The following is a 22,218-nucleotide window of genomic DNA, read 5'->3' as shown; positions in this document are numbered from 1 at the left end:
AGAGAGAGAGAGAGAGAGAGAGAGAGAGAGAGAGAGAGAGAGAGAGAGAGAGAGAGATGCATAGCCATTCTGTGGATGCTTATAGGCCATTATTGGGAAAGGCTCCTCTTAAGGTTAACCAGAATTTCTTAGAGCATACTGTTTCCCATCAATTTATGTTGCAGGTGTTACAAAACTTTTGAGGCCATTTAATCTCTATTGGGGTGTCAGCTTGGGAGTGTTGTATGTTCAATATTCAAAATCATGCTTGCAAGTATGGGATTCATAATGCATCATATTTTAGGGAGAAGTTGTGAAACCTAGAATCGTTGTTGGTTGATTTTCAAAACATGTGGTTCAAGAGGATGGTTCTGCAATCCCTTTAACCAAGACCAAGCTACATTTCTAACAAGCTGTATCAAAAACTTCAAAAGACTCCCACTAATCATGATCTTCTCACCTATACGCATCCACTTTCTCAATTGGTTAGAACCTACCCAACTTATTGGGAAAATTCTTATTGTGAACAGTCCAACAATCATGCAACATTTCTCATTAGAACCAACATAGAATCATATTTTGGGTCCACAAGATCTTGCAGACATGCTTGGTCATACAAAGGGTGGGAATGCATGAACGCAAGAGGAGAGAAAACCCAGCATGTCAAAAAGTAGGCAGACATGAATGCAACAGGAAATGCAGCAAAAAGGAAGGCCATGTCCTGCAAGGACACAAAAAAAAGGGAGGAGGCTCACCTTTCTTGACATTGAGTAGCTATTGATTGGTTATCCCATCAGGTTTTAGTATCACACAAGAATCAATATGTGAGATATAAGCTTATGGCTCAAATGGATGCCCTAATGGATTCTAATTGTCAGTCATATACGTTCTTTGCTCGTTTGCAGCAAAAGCATGCACGTGAGAATATTGTCAGGGTGCAAGATAGGCAAGGAGTATTGATTACTGATCCTACTTATGTTCTAGATGTGTGTATGGACTTTTATTGCCATATTTTGGGTCCACAAGAGGTCATGTCTCTTGCGACTAGAGACTTGGTTCGCCACCAGGTGTATCAGATGTTTCTACAAATGAATTGGATAGAGATATTTTAGCGGATGAGGTGGAAGATGTGTTGAAGTATTTTCCTAAAGGAAAAATTCGAGGATGGGATGGGCTCCCCAATGAGCTTTTCACAAAGGTCCCTCTCGCTTCTATTTTTGGGAGGTGTGGAATATAGGTATCATGCCTACAAGTTGGAAGATTGGGCTTGTATGTTTATTGCCTAAAGTTCCATCCCCAGTTAATCTACGTCAATGGAGACCAATCACATTAATGGGGGCCATGTATAAGATATTTGCAAAGGTCTTAGCCAACAGGTTACAACAATTTCTTCCTACTTTGATTCATGTAAGGAAATATGGATTTTTAAAGGTTGGCATATTTTGCATAATATACTGAATGTACAAATTGGAATTGATTATGCAAGGGCTTCAAGGCAAGAAGTGGTTATGATTCAACTGGATATTGAAAAGGCTTATGATCACGTTACTTGGTCTTTTCTTTCACAGCTTATGCAGGCTATGGGATTTGTCCCTCGCATGTCATCTTTGATTTATACTATTAGCCAACATGCAGTGGCTAGGCTTTTGATTCATGGTGGGGTGACTAAGCCCATTCATTTGACGAGATCGGTCAGATAAGGATGCCCACTTAACCCTCTCTTGTTTGCAATTATTACACATCCAATATTATCTCAACTGGATAGGCTGGTGGAGGATGGTGAAGTTGTAGGGCTACTCTTCCAAAGCAGAGAGTAGATGGTCACAGCCAGGCATTGGTAGATGATTCTTTCATGTTCCTTAAGGCTCAAAGAGATAATATTCAGAAGGCTATGGCTGTTTTGGGATACTTTTGGTCTTGCTTTAGGGTTATACATTAATATGCAAAAATTTGCTTTGATAAGTTGTACTGAGAGAGGTCTACTTGGTTTGGGATGGAATGGACAGATCATATAAAGGGGATGCATCACACGCCACTTGGGTTGATATTGATTCACATGCTTTGTTGGCATGGAGTTTTGCAAGGATAAATGATAAGTTTGTGTATTGGAATCTCAAGGTTGGCCTATGCATTTTTGGCTCAAAGTGGCACAATCCATTATTATTAGCATGATATCTTTTTTCTTGCCTTTATTGCCATAGACAGGCAAAGCTTTGTATCAGATACAATAGCCAATTATATTTATGCTATGGAAAAGAGCAGGAAATAAGCCAAGGCACACGTGGATTTCTTGGGAACATGTTATTACTCCGAAGAGGAGTGGAGGAGCAACCCTATTAGATGTCAAATTACATATGGTCACTACGAGATGGCCTTTATTTGCAAGATAGGTGTGTATCTCAAGAGCCATGGGTGGTAATGGCTAAGGCCCTCATAGAGGAGGCTGCACTTGTGCATGGTAATACCAGGCTTGATGGTACATGATGGTGGAGATGTAGTGAATGGTTCCCCAATAGGTTTAAGTGGTGGCTAAGGCCCTCATAGAGGAGATCGCACTTATGGATGGTAATACCAGGATTGATGGTACATGTTGGGATGTAGTGAATGGTTCCCAATAGGTTCGAGTGGTGGCTTCACCTCTGCTTTCTCATTTGATGATCTCATGGAAGGAGGTATTGGCACACACGAAATGGAAGCCTTGTAGTTGAAGTCTATGGCACGTGAGGTGTTGGCTATTTTACAACTTCTGGAGTGGCCTGACAAATTTGTTGAGCGGCCAAAATTCAATAGAATGGCTAGTTTGGGACTAGTGAGAATTATTGATGCTTTGTTGCCACGTAGAGGCCACTTATTATGTTTTTGAAAAATCCATCAATATTTTTCGGTTCCACGTGGATATGTATAGTTATGAGAAAGGTGAGGGAAGGACTTACACCATTTGGTGGTATTCCTCAGTTGAAGGATTAGATATTTCAAAAGCCTTAGGACATTGTCCAGTGTATAACAAATCAAGTTCACCATATGATGGCGGAAGATAAGCGCTGGATCACGAAGAAGGCTAATAGGGTATGGAACATCCAAAAAAGTAGGGCCTAGTGGAAGGAAGTAATTTTATAGGGCTGGTGGTCTAAGTTCCATATCAAGGGAATGTGTTCCTATGGTGCATGCTAGTTGGAGGTCTACCATTAGGGGACCAATTTTGCGAAAGCGACAGATAATTGTGTGTTTTTTTACCACATGCTTGGAAACATGTCTGTATCTTTTCATTTCATGTCCAGTGGCAAAGAAGGTTTGGGATTTCATTTCTCATGTATAGAGTCCATTCACAGATAGGCTTATAAAGGTTAAAGATGGGATTTTGGGCAAGATTTTGAATGGGCTTGATAACCCAAAACATTCAGTCTTCTTTCATTTTTTTAGGTGGACAAGTTTGTGGCATATCTGGTTTACTAGGAATGCCTTCATATTTGATGCAAAAGTTGGAATTACAACTCACATAGGTCGTATAAAAGGAATACTATTGTAGCAAGTCTCTTCCTTGCGGCGGCGGTTAGCTCATTTGGTGGAGAATGACATAGCTATATATTAGATGAGGGTACTCTGAGCTACACCTGTGGTTCAGAGTAATTAGTGAGGGAAAGCTACTACATCACCTGGTAGCCATGTGGCCATTTGTAAAGTATTTTTTGGTAATATATCTTCTATTACAAAGAGAGAGAGAGAGAGAGAGCGAGAGATTGAGCGATTGCTCAATGTGTGTGAGGGTGAGAAGAAGGGAGATTATATGAAGGCAAGTCCATTCCTCTTCCTTTGCCTCTTCTTGAGCACTTCATATTTACCTTTCCCTTCATCGACCCTTCATCCATGTGCATTTTTCCCCCTTGTAATTTCAACTTTGTCATCCACATGGATTTTGAATTTTTCCACCTTGCATTTTCACCTCCCCTCATCGATGTGACATTTTCTCCCCATTTATAGATCCCCCATTTCTCTATATAAAAGTATATATTTATTTATATAAATGACATAGAAATTTTTGACCAAGGCATGTCTTTAATAGGCAAGTTTTTCTTTAGCATTTTTTAACAAGGAAAATTGCTTGAAAAATAGGGATGACAAACGTCACATTTTTCCTTGCCTCTACACGATACACGATGTACCAAATCAACCTTGGCTAACCAAAGTCTCATGATTTCTTTTTCTCTAGAGATGCACACCCCACAATTGTTAATATAATATAGTACACACACCAATACTTTGATGCTAACAAAATACACCAATTCGTCTTAAGAGCTTTATGATAAACGCTCAAGTTGATAAAACACCACACACACACCACTCCTTGTAGGGGGAAGGGCTATAAATGAATGTTACAAGAGAACACTAATGTCAACAAAGTGCACAATTGTGGCTTGAGAGCTTTGAGATACCATGAGATATCAACAAAACTTAAAGGCCTAAACTAAAACCAAGACACTTAAAGTTCCACATACTCGAAATAGGACCATTTCCACAATTCTGTTTCTTTTCGTGCTAGAATTTGGTAGAGTTGTTGGTAATTTCACCAAAATTTTCTAAATATCAAAAGATTTGGTTGAGAATATTCTTGTTCTTTTAACCTATATGTACCACATATGCACAAACCCTTCTTGACATGATCTTGTTTTTATAACCTATATGTACCACACATGCAGAAACCCTTCTTAACATCATCTCATATGGGTGTGAATGCACACACTTGATTCATATGTAAGGTATGCATGTATTTGTGCATGAATGCATGTGTGTGTGTGTGTTTGTGTGTGTGTGTGTGTGCGCATGTGTGTGTGTGGGTGTGTGTACACGTGCATGTGTGCACACATGAATGTATGCATGCATGTATATATGTATATATATATACATGCATGCATCTACACATGGGTACACATTTACACTTATATATATATATATATATATATATATATATATATATATATATATATATATACATGCATGCATCTACACATGGGTACACATTTACACTTACATGAATACATGTATACAAATACATAATCCTAAATTTTTTTAATTGTTGGTTACACATGCTTGGTTTATGAAAATAATCTCACACATATTTGAAAGAAATTCACTGTTACAAGCACTACACAAGCTTCCATTTGGCATATAGCCATAGATCAAGAGCTTCTCTTCTTTCCTATAGAAGGTGTTAATAAAGGTAAAATGCTTGGATGTTTTGATCTCCCAATGGCTTTCATAGTTTCCAAAATTCATTTTTTTCACCTACAGTGATCCATAGTGAAAGAATGATGAGCACATCCATGCAACAATCAAAGATTACGAAAAAATTACAATGCTTCTTATGAACATATCCCATTGGATATTTTTCTCCAGTATGCAAAATACTCCTATGTCATGTATGAAAGAGTCTCAAATCAAGAGAAAAGAGAGCAATTAATGCAAGTTTTTCATGCCAAATAGCCAGGAGGCATCCAAAAAAGTTATCCTTTTCTCTAGCCTATCTACATGTCATATGAATTTCCTCTCTCTATTTCTCTCATCTCCAAACTTAGCATCTTAGTCACTTCTCACTCATTCATCAGCTTTTAGCTCTCTCTCTCTCTCTCTCTCTCTCTCTCTCTCTCTCTCTCTCTCTCTCTCTCTCTCTACATGTCTTCGTTATCTAGCTCACCACTAGTTATAATAAACATAGATGATGCTATTGATTACGATAAAAGTCTTAAGTAGTCGTGAAATTACTCATCAAAAGTCCTTATATCATGTACATTTGAGAGCTTGGTGGATTATCCCAAGCCTTTTGACTTTATTTAATTCACATTTTCAGCGCAAGCTATCTATATTGTGGGGGAATTACAACCCCCAACATAGATACTATCACAAGTTATCTATATTGTGAGGGAATTAAAACCCCAACATAGATACTATCACTTATTTGATACCAACTTTCGTGATCTCATACATTCTGGGGGAATTACAACCCCAACATAGATACTATCAATTAGTTGATACCCACTTTCATGATATCATATATTGTTATCAATATTGTAGAGGAATGACCATCCCAAACATATATGCTATCAATTAGTTGTTGGCACTAATTTTCATGGTATGAGAAGGCCTCAATGTTTGTGGATAGGATTTTAGCTTATAAGAAAAAGATAAAAAAGCTTTTGTTTGATCAGTTGTTTGGAGGGTGGATCATCATTCTTTCATATAAAGTAGGGAGAAATGAGGATTGTTCTGGGATTTGGTGTGAGGTTTTCATTTTTGTTTCTAAGAGTAGAAAAAGACTAATTTCTATCTATTTGGAAACAAATAGTATAAGAATAAAATGGCACAAGAGAATGATATATCTCTTTTCAATCAAGCTTATTATTAAATGTTGAAACTTTAAAATCTTGAAAAGCCTATTTCATTTAAAACCATGCAAAAGTTGTCAACACAAAGGGGTATCTTTTTTGTTCTAATGCTAGCCACTTTTTTTTTTGAAATACATAAGATAAAGGAAAATCTAAATTAATATGTTAGCTAAAACCTCACAATGCTTTTTCCTATGCACAATAGTTTTTCTTTGGAAGATATGTACTAAAGTTATACTATTGTTAATCCAATTCTAGGATTAACAAGAGCTACCGCCATTATCTTACATCAAGGAGTCACAGTAAATACACCAAAAAGTCATACATTCATCATATGAAGCAATAGTGTCCAAAGCTACAACTTGGATGGGCGCCCGTAATGGTGTGATGGAGTATTTATGGCAATTCCCACTTCAAGAGCATGTGGTAGCAAGATAGGATGAAGTCCTAAGTGATGTACTTCATGGATATATTATGAGAGTAGTAATTGTAATAGCATTAGGCCTCATATAGGCCTAAAGTGCCTAGCCAGCCATAGTTTAAGTGAGTGTGAACACTTATGGCCATGTATATAAGTGAATTTCTCTCATAATACAACATACTCTCCAATTGTGCAATTGAGTCTTGCTTTTGCTAATCCTCTTGCTAATCTCTCTCCCTAATGCATGCTAGTGAGTGTGTGTGAGTGAAGTGAGGTAAGAGGAGGGACGAGGACCTGTAGTGCAACGCAGTGGTGTGACAACGCTCGTGGTGGAGACGCGGTGGAATGGCTTCTCAAGGAGTTGTACAGCTTGGAGACTTTAAGGGTTACGAGCTTGGCCATTGGAAAGATCCTCATGACAGTTGCGGTTCACCAGGTAATCTCTTTTTGGATGTGTTTGAAGGATGGTTAGGGTGAGCCATAACAACTATATTTGTGCACGTTTACTTTTTGTGTGTTTGTATTTTGAAAAAAATACAATTTGAGAGATGGGCCTATATTTTGGGAACTCTCTCTCTCTCTCTCTCTCTCTCTCTCTCTCTCTCTCTCTCTCTCTCTCTCACACACACACACACATTTAAAGGGTTCATTTTCCTAAAGATCTCTCAAGGCTAGAAATCCCACCCTTCTTTTTTTGCACATGTTTAACTTTTATTATTTGTGCTTATATCATGAGAGATTTTTTGGAGAGAGGGGGGCCTATTATTTTAAAAATATAGACTTCTCCCTCTCTCTCTCTCTCTCTCTCTCTCTCTCTCTCTCTCTCTCATCTAAAAGGAGCACACATTTTAAAGCTAGAAATTGCATTCTTTAATTAAGGCACGCTTTGTCAGATCTCACCTTGTTTTTTAAGTCTAGGAAAGAGCCTGACTTGGTAGATATTTACTCAATGTTTCCAAGTGGGATGCAATTTACAAGCATCATTTTGGTTTCCTACACAAAGATCTATGGTAACTTAGAGACCTTCCACATAGGTATACGGATGGGGTCACACAAGAGTAAGCATGGTCCCATGAAATTCAATTGATCTACTTTTGCGATAGGTGATTTTAGATAATTTGGTGACGTTATCACTCAGATTACTACTAGGTGGCAATGGTAAGGGTTTGTAGATTATGGGTTACTAGTGCCCTCTTCCCCCTCTAGTAAAGCTACCTTTTACATCCTAAAAAGGAGGCCTCCTCCCAAGAGCAGCCATGGGGACCCAAGGAGTCCCCTTTGGTTGGATACAATCCCCTTCTAAGGAGGGGACACTTGAGTAAGATACAACCCACTATGGCTACATCTACTCAAATGTCCCCTCCCAAGGAGGGGACATTTGAGTAAGAAGCAACCCACTATGGCTACATCTACGGGTAGATTGTGTATGTCTAAGAAGGTTATTAGTTGATCTTAGTGAGTCTAAGTAGTGACCCACTAGAATTCTCATTGACAATTAGAGTGCTATGACAATGGAACAAATCATGCAAAACGTGAGTCCACTTGACCAAGTTCTCTCGAATTTTTTGGTTTCAAACCGTAGGATTTTGAGTCACAAGTATAGACTCTAATTTGATTTGGAATCCTCCCTTATCTAAAATAATCATGCTAGTCATCCAAAATGTGACTAGGATTGGGTACATAATGTTGAGAAAACGTGGTGCTCATGCTAGATCAAGTGTGTGGAGAGGAGAGACTCAAAAAGTACAAGAACAATATCTTGCTTATTAAGTTGTTTATGAATATAACTAGGCCTTGCTCACATACAAAATGCCTCATGGCCTCACCTTTAAATAGGTGAGCAAGTGGACCTCAAGTCCATTCACACTCACACCCTTCTCTCACCCTTCTACATAACCTTAGTCTCTTAATACCCCCCCTCAATACCAACTATGAAAGAATGGAATAGGTGGTATTGGACATAGGATGCCTTTATAACATTTAGGCGTACAAGGTTTGGAATATAGGTGTGGTTATCTAGGATTTACAAATGTGTTCCTAGAGCCTTAGAGGCTATTACATTGATGCCATCTAAGTCTTTATTTGTTGTCGAGATGAAGATGTACACCTCGATGATGGTGCATTCCACTCTTTGTATTTGCTTGACTTCTTGTAGATGACATGCTTGAGACATACATGCCATTGCTTCCACCACATGCTTTCCACCTTGACCATTCTCACACAATGATGACAAGGCTGCCACCCTTGCTTAAGTGGTTTGCTTTTAGATGGTCCTCCAACATGCTTTATGCTTCCTTGAATAATATATCTCCTCCATGAGTAATGAGGTAGATTTAAATAGGGAAGGGAAAGAGAGGGTCTTACCACTTGCCTTATGGATTGGTCAAGGGCAGTGTCTACTCCACAATTACAATAGCTTTTATGCATGTTGGTTAATGATACCCTTTAGGGTTTGAAGTTACAAGCTTAATGAGTAATTGGTTGAGGTAAATACTCAAACAAATAAGGTTTATCATCTTTGGCTCAAGAAGGAGAGGACATGGCTCATAATGTTGCCAATGCCTCTTATAAAAGTAATGCCAAAAGATGCTTAAAATCATGACAACTAATAAGGTAGATCATTTAGGGATTCTATGCTCAACCTTACAACTCATCTTATACGATGAAAATGCAGAATATGCAGCGGAATGAAATGCCTTGGGCTTGGGAAATGAGAGCATACGGCTTATGGCATGCCTATGCCTCTTACAAACAAGGGCCTCAACTCAAGGGTAATACACAACAACATTGTAAATGATTGGTGATTAACTCACCATTAGTGTTTAATGAGCACATTTGACACTAAAAAGCACATTTTTAGTGTCAAATGACACTTATTTTGGTGATTAACTCACCATTAGTGTTTAATAACACTATTAGTGTTTAAGAACACTTTCCCTTTGCTGGATCAACAGAGTAATTAGTGTTAAACAATACAATTAGTGCTTAAAAGCACACTTTGAAACACTTTGAAAGCTTAAAGTTTGATGTTGATGTTGAAGCTTGACGGGCATGAGGCTTATGGCTACCTCATGTGGATGGGAGCTCTTCAAAATCAAGAGAAAGATCAGCTACAAGCATTCACAACACCATTTGAGTGATTAAAGCAAGGGAGGAATGATTTGAGCAAAAAAAACCTCCAAAAATCAAGCTTTAATGGAAGCTTGAAGGAAAGGAAGAACCCCCGCCTGGTCTTTTGCTTGCAGCCGACGCATGTGTGGACAGTTGAAGCTCAAAGTTGAGCTGTGGCATCTCCACTCATTGGGCTACAATAGCCCTAAGACACCTTGCCTAATGGTGTCCTATAGGTGCCTAATTTTTGTACGGCCAGCGCTACAGCAGCAGGCGGCGAACTCAGTCAACAATGCCGCGAGACGGAGAGTGATTATTCTCAGAAATTGGCCGTACGTTTTGATGCGCCCAGACCTCCTTAACATCTCCCATGTTCACTTATCCACATGATTTTGTCTCTACAAGCTGATAGAAGGCCTCCAATGGAAGAGGGTTGAGCTCCACACAAGAAGGATAAGCAAAAAATGGATATTTTTGACCTATTCTACACCACAAGTGGTTCAAATCACCTAAGCTCTAGGTACCATGTTGAGAAAACGTGGTGCTCATGCTAGATCAAGTGTGTGGAGAGGAGAGACTCAAAAAGTACAAGAACAATATCTTGCTTATTAAGTTGTTTATGAATACAACTAGGCCTTGCTCACATACAAAATGCCTCATGGCCTCACCTTTAAATAGGTGAACAAGTGGACCTCAAGTCCATTCACACTCACACCCTTTTCTCACCCTTCTACATAACCTTAGTCTCTTAATACATAATTCTCGACCAAGCTAAGGTGAAATAAATCATGCACCTCAAGATGGGATAGTAAAAGTAACTAATAAGCATGCTTCTTTAACTTTTTTAGTGATCATACGGTCCAAAGTATCTAGCACCGAGCTTCTTGTATTTTCCCAAGGACATAGAGCTTCTGAATAGCTCTCACTCATCACTCATCATACGGTCCAAAGTTTATGCCTAGGTCTTAGCCCCTCACCCCATGAAACAAATTGCTCTTCCATAACCAAAAAAATAGCCCACACATTCACAAGAACAAAGGCACACAAAAAATATCCTCTTCCTCACCATCCTCACTTTCTCCTTCTTCTTCTATTGATAGAAGAACAAGAAACACAAAGAAATGAGAGCAAGAGGTGTGCCAAACAAGAGAGAGAAAAAGAAGAAGAAGAAGCATGCATATACAGGAGTTGTGCATAACTTCCTTAACCAACTCCCCTCTTTTCCTTTTCTTAATATTAAAAATTGAGTACACATTTGGCATAAGGTCTAAAGACCTTTCATTTTTGCAACTAAACAAACTAAAAAGTATCCTCAAACTTCCAAAAGGAGAACTCACACACACATTAAGGTCATGGCATTAAATTGTGCATACCTGCTAAGATTTCCCATGCCTTCTACAAATGGATTTTACATTGCAAAGGACATAAAATAAGATGGTTTAATAGCCAAAATGCTAAAATTTTATCCATGTAGACCATAAAATTATACCAATAATGCAAAAATTTGGAGGCTGAAATTCCTCCTCCACTTAAATGCGAAAGTCCTTGTGAGCACTTTGAAAAAGAACCTTTGCCTTGGAATTAGCACCTCATGTTGATGAAGAAACCACATCTCTCTATCACTTCTCTTCACTTCTCTCAAACACCACACTTCTCACACTCTTCACTTCAACTCTATCTCATCTTCACTACCAACACTCCTCAAAAACTTTTGCTACTTTCACTTTGAAAGAGCAAGGTAAAGAACTCCTCCAAATACCAACAAGATTACCACAATCTTCAACAATCTATATAATGTGTCACTAACCATGAAGCTCATCATACCATGGATTTGAACCATGGTAAAACTCCCCACAGAAAATTAGAACTTTGAAGCATGCCTCATGTAATAAACATGGAAATGAAGTACTTCCCCACCATATATGTGTATTCCCAAATTTAGAAAGGAGAAAGAGGTTTCATTGAAAGAAAAATAAAGATAATGTATTGGTAATAAGGTTCTTATGTGATGAGTGGGTTGAGTTTTCTTGGACAAGAGAGCATGTAAAAGAAAGCAAGGCCTCCATATGTGCAAGAAAGGATGAAGTTTAACATTTTAGAGACCGACAACTTAGAAAAGACATTCACACCACAAATTTCTTTTAAACTTTAGTTAAGGTTTAATTTTAAACCTTATCTCCTACTCTGAAAATTGTTCTCTGCAAATGGGCCTGTAAAATGCACACTGGCAGCACTCACAACCACGACGATGACCTGCAAGATAACGATGTTGCTAGCGCACAATGCCCATGACTTCTTCTTCTTCTTCTTTTGCTTGGAAGAAACTTATTTGCTCTATGTGTGGCCTTTTCCTATGTCTGATGTGGAAGTCTACGAAGAATAATAAGACGTTGATGGTGATGCCAAAGACGTTCCCGCCGTTAGGAAACATGCAAATTTCTCTACATTGGAATCACCAAGAGCCAAAGATGTGAAATGAAAGATCCTTGCCCCCTCCGCATAACAAATTCAGGGGTGCTAGTAGCAGAAGTAGCACTTCTTGTGCAGGGCAGAGCCTCTCACTCGGGGCCTCGCCCACGGATATCCGCACAAGAGACTAATCCCTCGGTTCTTCCAAAACTAAACCCAGAGAAAAACTTCCCTCGCCCAGAATGCACGGGCGATTCCTCCAGGAAAATCTATACTAACGTAGTTTAGAGCCTTAACTAACCAAACTGATGTGACCGAACCCGTAAGTCACATGGTCAGATCAAGGAAGAGACTTGTACTTGGATCATGGGGAGACCAATGCTTTTTTCCTCATCAAGAGGCACAGCCATTGATTCGTTTCCATAGAACAAGGACTATCTGAGATTTACTTCAACTATCATAACTTAATAGAATTGAGTCTTATTTTGGGGATCCATCAGTCCAGCCTAACCCCATCCAATCCCATGGGTTAGCCAACCGCCCCCAACCACTGTAGTGATAGGATCCATTTAGAAATGTGGTTATGTTTTGCCTCGGGTACATATCATCACATCACATCCACATATCATCACATCACGTTCACATCTATTTACATCACTTCACATCCATTCACATCTACCCAAGTCCACATCACATCACATCTCATCTATCCACATCATATCTCATCCATTCATATCTAACCAGATCCACATCACATCACATCCATCCACATCACATCACATCCATTCACATCTCATTACATCACATTCACATCTCATCACATCTCACCACATCCACTCACATCTCATCACATCCATTCACATCCATCACACCCATCACATCCCACATTCATTCACATCTCATCACATCCATCCTCATCTTATCACATCTCATCACATCCATCCTCATCTTATCACATCTCGTTCACATCCATCCACATCACATCTCATTCATTCCATCCACATGTATCCATATCACACCACATCCATTCACAGCTCATCACATTCAACCACATCCATTCGTTCATTTACATTCATATATATCCACATCCATTCATTCATTCACATGCATATCTATCACATCACATCTCATTCTCATCCATTTACATCACATCACATTCTTTCACATATCATCACATCTCATTCTCATCCATTTACATCACATCACATCCATTTACATCACATCACATCTCATCACATTCACATCCATATCCATTTACATCTCATCCACATCCACATCCATTTACATCTCATCCACATCCACATCCATTTACATCACATCACATCTCATCCAGATCTCATCACATCGCCTCACATCGCATTCACATCTTATCACATCGCATTCACATCTTATTCACATCTCATTCACATCTTATTCACATCTCATTCACATCTTTTCACATCGCATTCACATTTAGTACTATTTTCTACTTTTGATATACCGATGGGACTTTTCTAAGTTTCTGCCAATTGCTTAGCCTAGTTAAAGGTACTTTTTCTCGATGGATATTTTCATATTCTTTCTCAAATTTCTCAAGTGAAATATATTCAATATTCTTCTTTTGAGTAAAAGAGTCATGGGATTTACAAAAATCAATTCAACCCATATTTCCTAGTAAAATTAATAATGCTCAAAATTCCACTTTTGATAAATACTCATAATTTGAATTATGCCAAAAATTTCTCTTTTTTCATTTAATTACTTAGATCTCAAATATCGTGGGAATTCCTCTTTTTGTATAAAAATAAATTTACCAAAAATTTCTCTTTTACCATTTAATTACTTGGATCTCAAATATCATGGGAATTCCTCTTTTTGTATAAAAATAAATTTACCAAAATTTACTCTTTTATCAATTTATTATGCATAATTTTAAAAAAAATATTTCTCATGAATATGATGAAAATCATTCTTTTTGCATAGGATGTCCAATCCTAGAATATGGTAGGAAGTCCTCTTTTAGCATTATGTATAAAAATAAGATGTGTATTATTTTCTAAAAAAATTTACCATAGCTTCGCTGCTATTTACTGATAATTCTCAATTTTTTCCTAAAGAATAAAAGCTTGTAATGAAAATATGATAGTAGTTCCTCTTTTATGCTTAAAATCAAACTATGAATTTAAATCATAATTAAAATTAAACATAACTATGATTATCCTACTAGATTAAGCTAATTCCATTATTTCTCTTTTTCCAAATTGATAGGATAATCTATTTCTCATTTAGAATCAATCAAAGTAGTTTTTAACTATTTATAAATAATCTAAAAGAATTAACCATAATTTTGTTAATACAAAATCATAAAAAATACAATTTTCTTAATCTCTAGTTTATCAAGCCTAGAGTTTAGCTTTGAATTAAGAGGCTATCATTGAGAAGCATCCTTTATTTAGCCATAAAGATGGCTATTCTTTTAGAGAGAGAAATTTACTTAAAGAAAGCATTACAAATAAGCATAAAGATTAACTTTCTCTTAATTAAGCATTAAGACTTTGAGGAAAAGCTTGATTTGAATTAAAACAATCATTTTGAAAGCTTCTCAAGCTTGAGAGGGATTGAAAGATCCCTATCCCCACCGTGCAACGAATTCAGGGATGCTAGCAATGGAAGTAGCACTTCTTACACAGGGCAGGGCTCACTCAAGGCCTCACCCACAGATATCCGGACAAGAGACTAATCCCTTGGTTCTTCCAAAATCGAACCCGAAAAAACTTCCCTCACTCGAAAAGCACGGGCGATTCCTCCAGGATAATTTTACTCTAACGTAGTCAAAAGCCTTAACTAACTGAACTGATCTGACCAAACCCGTAAGTCCCATAGTCAGATCAAGGAAAAGATTGCACTTGGATCATAGAGACCAATGCTTTTTTCCTTATTGAGAGGCACAGTCATTGGTTCTTTTCTATAGAATAATTTTTATCCGGGATTTACTTCATCTATCGTACCATAACAAAATTGAGTCTCATTTTAGAGACTTATCAGTCCAGCCTAACCTCATCCAGTCCCGTGGGTTAGCCAACCGCCCAACCACTGTAGTGATGGGATTCATTTAAAAGAATTTGGTTAGGTTTTGTCCCGACGAGTACCAGGGAAAAGAGTTCCTAGGTCCCCTAGCCAGATATTCATGCAAACTTAAAACTAGTCACACCACTTACACACCCAATATGAAATTGCCTTTTTCATAAAATCAGCTATCTTTAAAACAATCATTTAATGAAACCATAGTGTCACTGATCATAATCCTCCAAAATATATGGTTGAATCCTAATTTCCAATTTTTCCTTCATCAGTGTACCTATGGCATCATTGGCCAGGTCAAAATGGAATCTCGGTTGAAGATCAGCAAGATCAACCAACAGATCTATATAAAAGAGCCATGGACTCATCCGTTGAGGACGAACAAGGTCAATCAACCAAATCCATGCCCGAATTCAAAAAACAACTCTTAGTCCTTGTTCCAATATCTTCCCCGACGCACATGTGGGTATCTTCGGCGACCCAGAGCCCAAGCACCGTATGGTCAGCACCCTCTAGGATCCTTCACAGGTCACCTAGCGCGTCACTCGTAGGTTGCTTCCTTGGTCCCTCATCCACCATATCGGAAGCTCACCATTTAAATCAAACCGAGGCTGGTCAATACCTCAGCCGACCTTGCTACGCGAGACGTCCTCCATTACTCTCCGTCAGTTGTTGCAACTTTATCAGATTAGGTCTCCACATGACCTCATTCACAAGATGGTCAAAATGCTTCCCCAGCATTCTTGACATAAAACAGTCATTTAAAAACGCCATAAATACAGTTTCTATAACGAACTCCCGTCTTTCCGTATTGTTCCACATCAATCCTCATTTATTTCATATGTATTCCCATTCTCATCACATCATTTTCCATCTCATCACATCTTTTCTCATTTATCCGCATCAGATCTCATCCACTCACATCTACCCATATCCACATCTCATCACATCATATTCGTTCACATCACACATCACATCTATCTCCATTTACATCACATCACATTCATTCGTTCATATCCACCACATACATTCTCATAACCATCCCATCACATACATTCTATCCACATTATATCATATCACTTCTATCCACATCATATCTCCTTCATACACATCTCATCTCAATCATCCACATCCATCCAATCGTTCACATGTACGACTACTCACATCTATCCATACATTCATATCCATCACTTCACATCCATATATATTCATGTCACATCACATCACATTCTTTAACATACACATCTATATCCATTCTTCACATACACATTCACATCCATTCTTTCACATACTCATTCACATCTATTCTTCACATACACATTCACATCCATTCTTCACATACACATCCATATCCATTCTTCACATACACATTCACATCCATTCTTTCACATACTCATTCACATCCATTATCATCACATACATTCACTCACATCCCATATCATTCATTTACATCCTGATTCATATGACATCACATCTCATCCATTCATTAACATCCATCTGATTCACATCACATCTCATCACATCTATTTACCTCACATCTCATCACCTCTATTCACATCACATCCATCCATCCATTCATTTACATCTATCTCATTCACATCACATCTCATCACATCTATTCACCTCACATTCTCATCACCTCTATTCACATCACATCTATCAATCCATTCATTCACATCCATCTGATTCACATCACATCTCATCAAATCTATTCACCTCACATCTCATCACCTCTATTCACATCATATCCATCCATCCATTCATTCACGTCTATCTGATTCACATCACATCTCATCACATCTATTCACCTCACATCTCATCACCTCTATTCACATCACATCCATCCATCCATTCATTCACATCCATTTGATTCACATCACATCTCATCACATCTATTCACCTCACATCTCATCACCTCTATTCACATCCATCCATCCATCCATTCATTCACATCCATCTGATTCACATCACATCTCATCACATCTATTCACCTCACATCTCATCACCTCTATTCACATCACATCCATCCATCCATTCATTCACATCCATCTGATTCACATCACATCTCATCACATCTATTCACCTCACATTCTCATCACCTCTATTCACATCACATGCATCCATCCATTCATTCACATCCATCTGATTCACATCACATCTCATCACATTTATTCACCTCACATCTCATCACCTCTATTCACATCACATCCATCCATCCATTCATTCACATCTATCTGATTCACATCACATCTTATCACATCTATTCACCTCACATTCTCATCACCTCTATTCACATCACATCCATCACCTCTATTCACATCACATCCATCCATCCATTCATTCAAATCTATCTGATTCACATCACATCTATTCACCTCATATCTCATCACCTCTATTCACATCACATCCATCCATCCATTCATTCACATCACATCTATTCACCTCACATCTCATCACCTCTATTCACATCACATCCATCCATCCATTCATTCACATCCATCTGATTCACATCACATCTCATCACATCTGTTCACCTCACATCTCATCTCCTCTTCTATTCACATCACATCCATCCATCCATTCATTCACATCTATCTGATTCACATCACATCTCAACACATCTATTCACCTCACATTCTCATCACCTCTATTCACATCACATCCATCCATCCATCCATTCAATCACATCTATTCACCTCACATTCTCATCACCTCTATTCACATCACATCCATCCATCCATTCAATCACATCTATCTGATTCTCATCACATCTATTCTCCTCACATTCTCATCACCTCTATTCACATCACATCCATCCATCTATTCATTCACGACTATCTGATTCACATCACATCTCATCACATCTATTCACCTCACATCTCATCACCTCTATTCACATCACATCCATCCATCCATTCATTCACATCCATCTAATTCACATCACATCTATTCACCTCACATCCATTCATCTCACATCTCATCAGCTCTATTCACATCACATCCATCCATCCATTCATTCACATCTATGTGATTCACATCACATCCATCCATCCATTCATTCATTCACATCTATCTGATTCACATCACATCTCATCACATCTATTCACCTCACATTCTTATCACCTCTATTCACATCACATCCATCCATCCATTCATTCACATCCATTTGATTCTCATCACATCTATTCACCTCACATTCTCATAACCTCTATCCACATCACATCTATTCACATCACATCTCATAACCTCTATTCACATCACATCTATTCACCTCACATTCTCATAACCTCTATCCACATCACATCCATCCATCCATTCATTCACATCACATCTATTCACCTCTATTCACATCACATCTATCCATCCATTCATTCACATCCATCTGATTCACATCACATCTCATCACATCTATTCACCTCACATCTCATCACCTCTATTCACATCACATCTATCCATCCATTCATTCACATCACATCACATCTATCTAATTCACATCTATTCACCTCACATTCTCATCACCTCTATTCACATCACATCCATCCATCCATTCATTCACATCTATCTGTTTCACATCACATCTCATCACATCTACTCACCTCACATTCTCGTCACCTCTATTCACATCTATTCATAGAATTTAAGAGAATTCTAATTTTGATATAAAAATTCTTTATGCATCTATTTATGCATAAAAATCAATTTTAATGGGAATAACACTTTTGAAATTAAAAATAATTCCTTTATAATGAGAATAACACTAAATTGACCAAATGATCTGGAAAATTCTAGAATCAGTTTGCTTGGTTAGAGGCTCACTTTTTCCTATAAATAGAAGCCTCCCCCTTTGTAAAAGCTTAATGGTGTTTATGCAATGTTACTCTGCTCCTGTCCTGAGTCATTTACATTGAATTTTTTAATAATTCAATTGTTTTTGGCCTAATCCTCTCCAAAGTGAATTGGTGGCCACCCTTACTTCAAACAAGAGTAGAACCCTCAATCCCTCAAGCCAAAGGAGAGCTTACAAGCTCTATGTAGGTTAATTTTCTTACTTGTTTAATTTTAAATCTATGGTTTTCTTGATTTTTATGTTTTACAGTAAATTGAATTAAATTCAAATGCTATGCCTTGATAAAAAGGCCACCCCCTTCTCTTCTTTACATTCCAGCCTTTCTTAATCCTAGAAAGATTAACTAAAAGATTAATTAAACTCTTCTTATTGTTTACTCTCTTGAATTTAGAAAATTATGTAGATTAGAGTTCTATGAATCTAATTTGGGTTAATTTAAGTCAATTAAAGAATGATAAAAATGAGAAATGGTCAGCCATATAAAGGAGGTTATGGCAAAATTTTCCAGAATTTTATGGAAAAGAAAGTTTGGTATAGCTCCAATATTCAATTACAAATGACTGAGGGCTTATTTGTAGGTGAGGGAGGCCACTAACCAAGTCCAACTGGGTTCTAGAATTTTTCAAGTTTAGTTTGACTCAATTTGGACAAGATTTGAACCAGTTTAGCTCCCTTTTTGATTTGGTTTGATCCAGGAGAGAGGAGAGATAAAAATATCACAATGTTTTTGAATTAAAACCCTTCCACACATGTGAAAGAGGCACCTACCTCAAGAGTCCCCCTTTCCTTACCAAGGTGTCAAAAATGCGTCATTATTCTAAAATATCTCATTTTTTTAGTAATATCTCATAATTTTTAACTAATAAACCTTGTACTCAATCAACTCTTCATCTTATGTGAGCATTTACTCATTTTTAGGTATTTTCTTTTATTCTTTATATTTATGTCATCCCAACACTTGGATTAATCTAATTGGCCCATTGGAACCTTAATTGGACCACAATCTAAAAATTTCTGAAAATATAGACCCTTAGGCTAAGGTCCCTTATACCATTTTCAATTAATTCCTAATGCACATTGGAAAGTTCATTTTAAACTTCTGTTTCAAAGGAATCCATTTTAGACACCGGGAGAATTTTTATATCCAAAGATATCTCAATTTTGGATTATCTCTCTCTAGACATTTTCTCTCTCTAGGCCAAAACAGGGTAAAACAAGATCTTTCTTCTATTTCAGAGACGGTAATAATTACAAGAACAGAAGGGGAGGTTCTTACACCTTTACACCTCAAAAGTTGGAGGAATCTTACATCCTACCCCACTTAAAAAATGCGAGATGTCCTCATCTCGTAGGTGGAGTATAATCTCTTTCATCTTCTTCTTCTTCAATCACTTCCAGCGTTACTGCCTTGGAAGTGGACGGCCGATTTGGGAACATCTCTCTTTGACTTTCCCTATTCTGAGGTGGAGGTCTTGCATTACTTTGGATTGAAACTAAGGATTGGTTAGAGGGTCTACCTCTGGGATTTCCCTGATTTTGACGGAAAGGAACCTGATTACTCTCGAAGGAAGGAGCTACAGTCTGGAATCTTGGTCTTTAACTTCCCTGCCCCGAAAACCTTGATCCAAAAGGAGTTGGGCAATCCATACTACGACGTCCAAATCCTTGATAGTTATAGCATTTCACTTCTTTGTTCAAGGGTGGAATTTTTGAAGTTTAATTCCAGGGGATTGCGTTCCGGGAAAAGGACCTTTCTTCCATTCTGGAACTTCCCATGTCCTGAGTTTGACCTTGTTGTCTCTTAGGCAGTGGAAAGTTGGAATCACCTTCTAGAGCTAGAAATCTTTTGAAAGATGATGGTGTTGGCTTCGGTGGGACCTTGACATCAAAGGCCTTGGCGAAATCCGTCGCCATCCGCACTGCTTCGGCCATGGAAACTGGCTTGGCAATCTTCACTAGGATATTCAAAGGTTCGTTCAGTCCCTGAATAAACTTGGCCATCAACTGTTTTTCATTCAGCAGTGCAAGTACTTTGAGGAGGAGAGCGAACGCCTGATGATATTCTTCAATAGTTCTACTCCCCTGGGTTATCTCTAATAATTTGTTCATCTTGGTTTCCAAAAAGCTGGGAGGACAGAATCTCTTTCTTAGGTAAATCTTGAGATCATTCCATGTCTGGGTGTTCCGATCCAGACGGTTTGTCTCACAGTGGTTTCTCCAGGCCACTCTAGCTATTTCTACTATCTTCAGCCTTGCAAGAGCTATTTTACTTTTCTCGTTGTACCTGGTGACATCGAAGTATTCTTCCATTGCTTCAATCCACTTCTCCACAGCCTCACCCAAGTTTTTCCCTCCCTTGAAAGGTCCAGGCTGCAATCTATGAAGAGTTTTACGAACATCCGGGTCGAGCTCTTCCTCATCGAGTTGGCGATTAACATTTCTACCACGATGACCTCGATCCATGATCCTATCAATATGAAAATTCTTGTTAAGTCCCTTTTCCCTAAGACGCTCCGGTGAAAAGACCACTTTATTTATAATTCAAATCCGACTTTAGATCCAACTGATTCTGGGGTTCTTTAGAATGGTCAGTCCCCCACAGAATCTTGGGATAAAGATCCCTTCTACAAGAAGAACATACAGAACTCATTACCAAAAAATAATTCATTCATATTCTTATCACAATAATGGTCCATCAAACCGGAAATTCCATCTGAACATTCCTCCATGGGAATTTCAGTTATTCAGGTTCCCTAATTAGATCCACTAGGTCAAAGGCCAAACAGCAACAATCTATCAGCACAATCCACTAATCTCATAGTGATTTGCTGAAGTCATAATCGTCATTCCAGTTACTAACATCATCACTGGGATTCGTCCCAGTGATCTCAATTTGTCATTCCCTAATTAGATCCACTGGGTCAAAGGCCAAACAACAACAATCTATCAGCACAATCCACTAATCTCATAGTGATTTGCTGAAGTCATAATCGTCATTCCAGTTACTAACATCA

General features: G+C 38.1%; 1 long non-coding RNA gene across 1 annotated transcript in view; it reads right to left on the bottom strand.

Annotated features, from left to right (window-relative positions):
- Window positions 1–416: 416 nt before the first annotated feature.
- LOC147640863 (uncharacterized) overlaps window positions 417–22,218 on the bottom strand; it is an 81,696-nt gene continuing 59,894 nt past the window's right edge. The window contains exon 2 of the long non-coding RNA XR_015268521.1: window positions 417–439. This is a non-coding gene — a long non-coding RNA (uncharacterized LOC147640863). The remainder of the gene's footprint in view (window positions 440–22,218) is intronic.

This window comes from Cibotium barometz, chromosome 2 (genome assembly GCF_041138505.1).
Source record: "Cibotium barometz isolate CiBa-2024 chromosome 2, ASM4113850v1, whole genome shotgun sequence".
Taxonomy (NCBI): Eukaryota; Viridiplantae; Streptophyta; class Polypodiopsida; order Cyatheales; family Cibotiaceae; genus Cibotium; species Cibotium barometz.
This window is presented reverse-complemented; position numbering and strand designations above follow the sequence as displayed.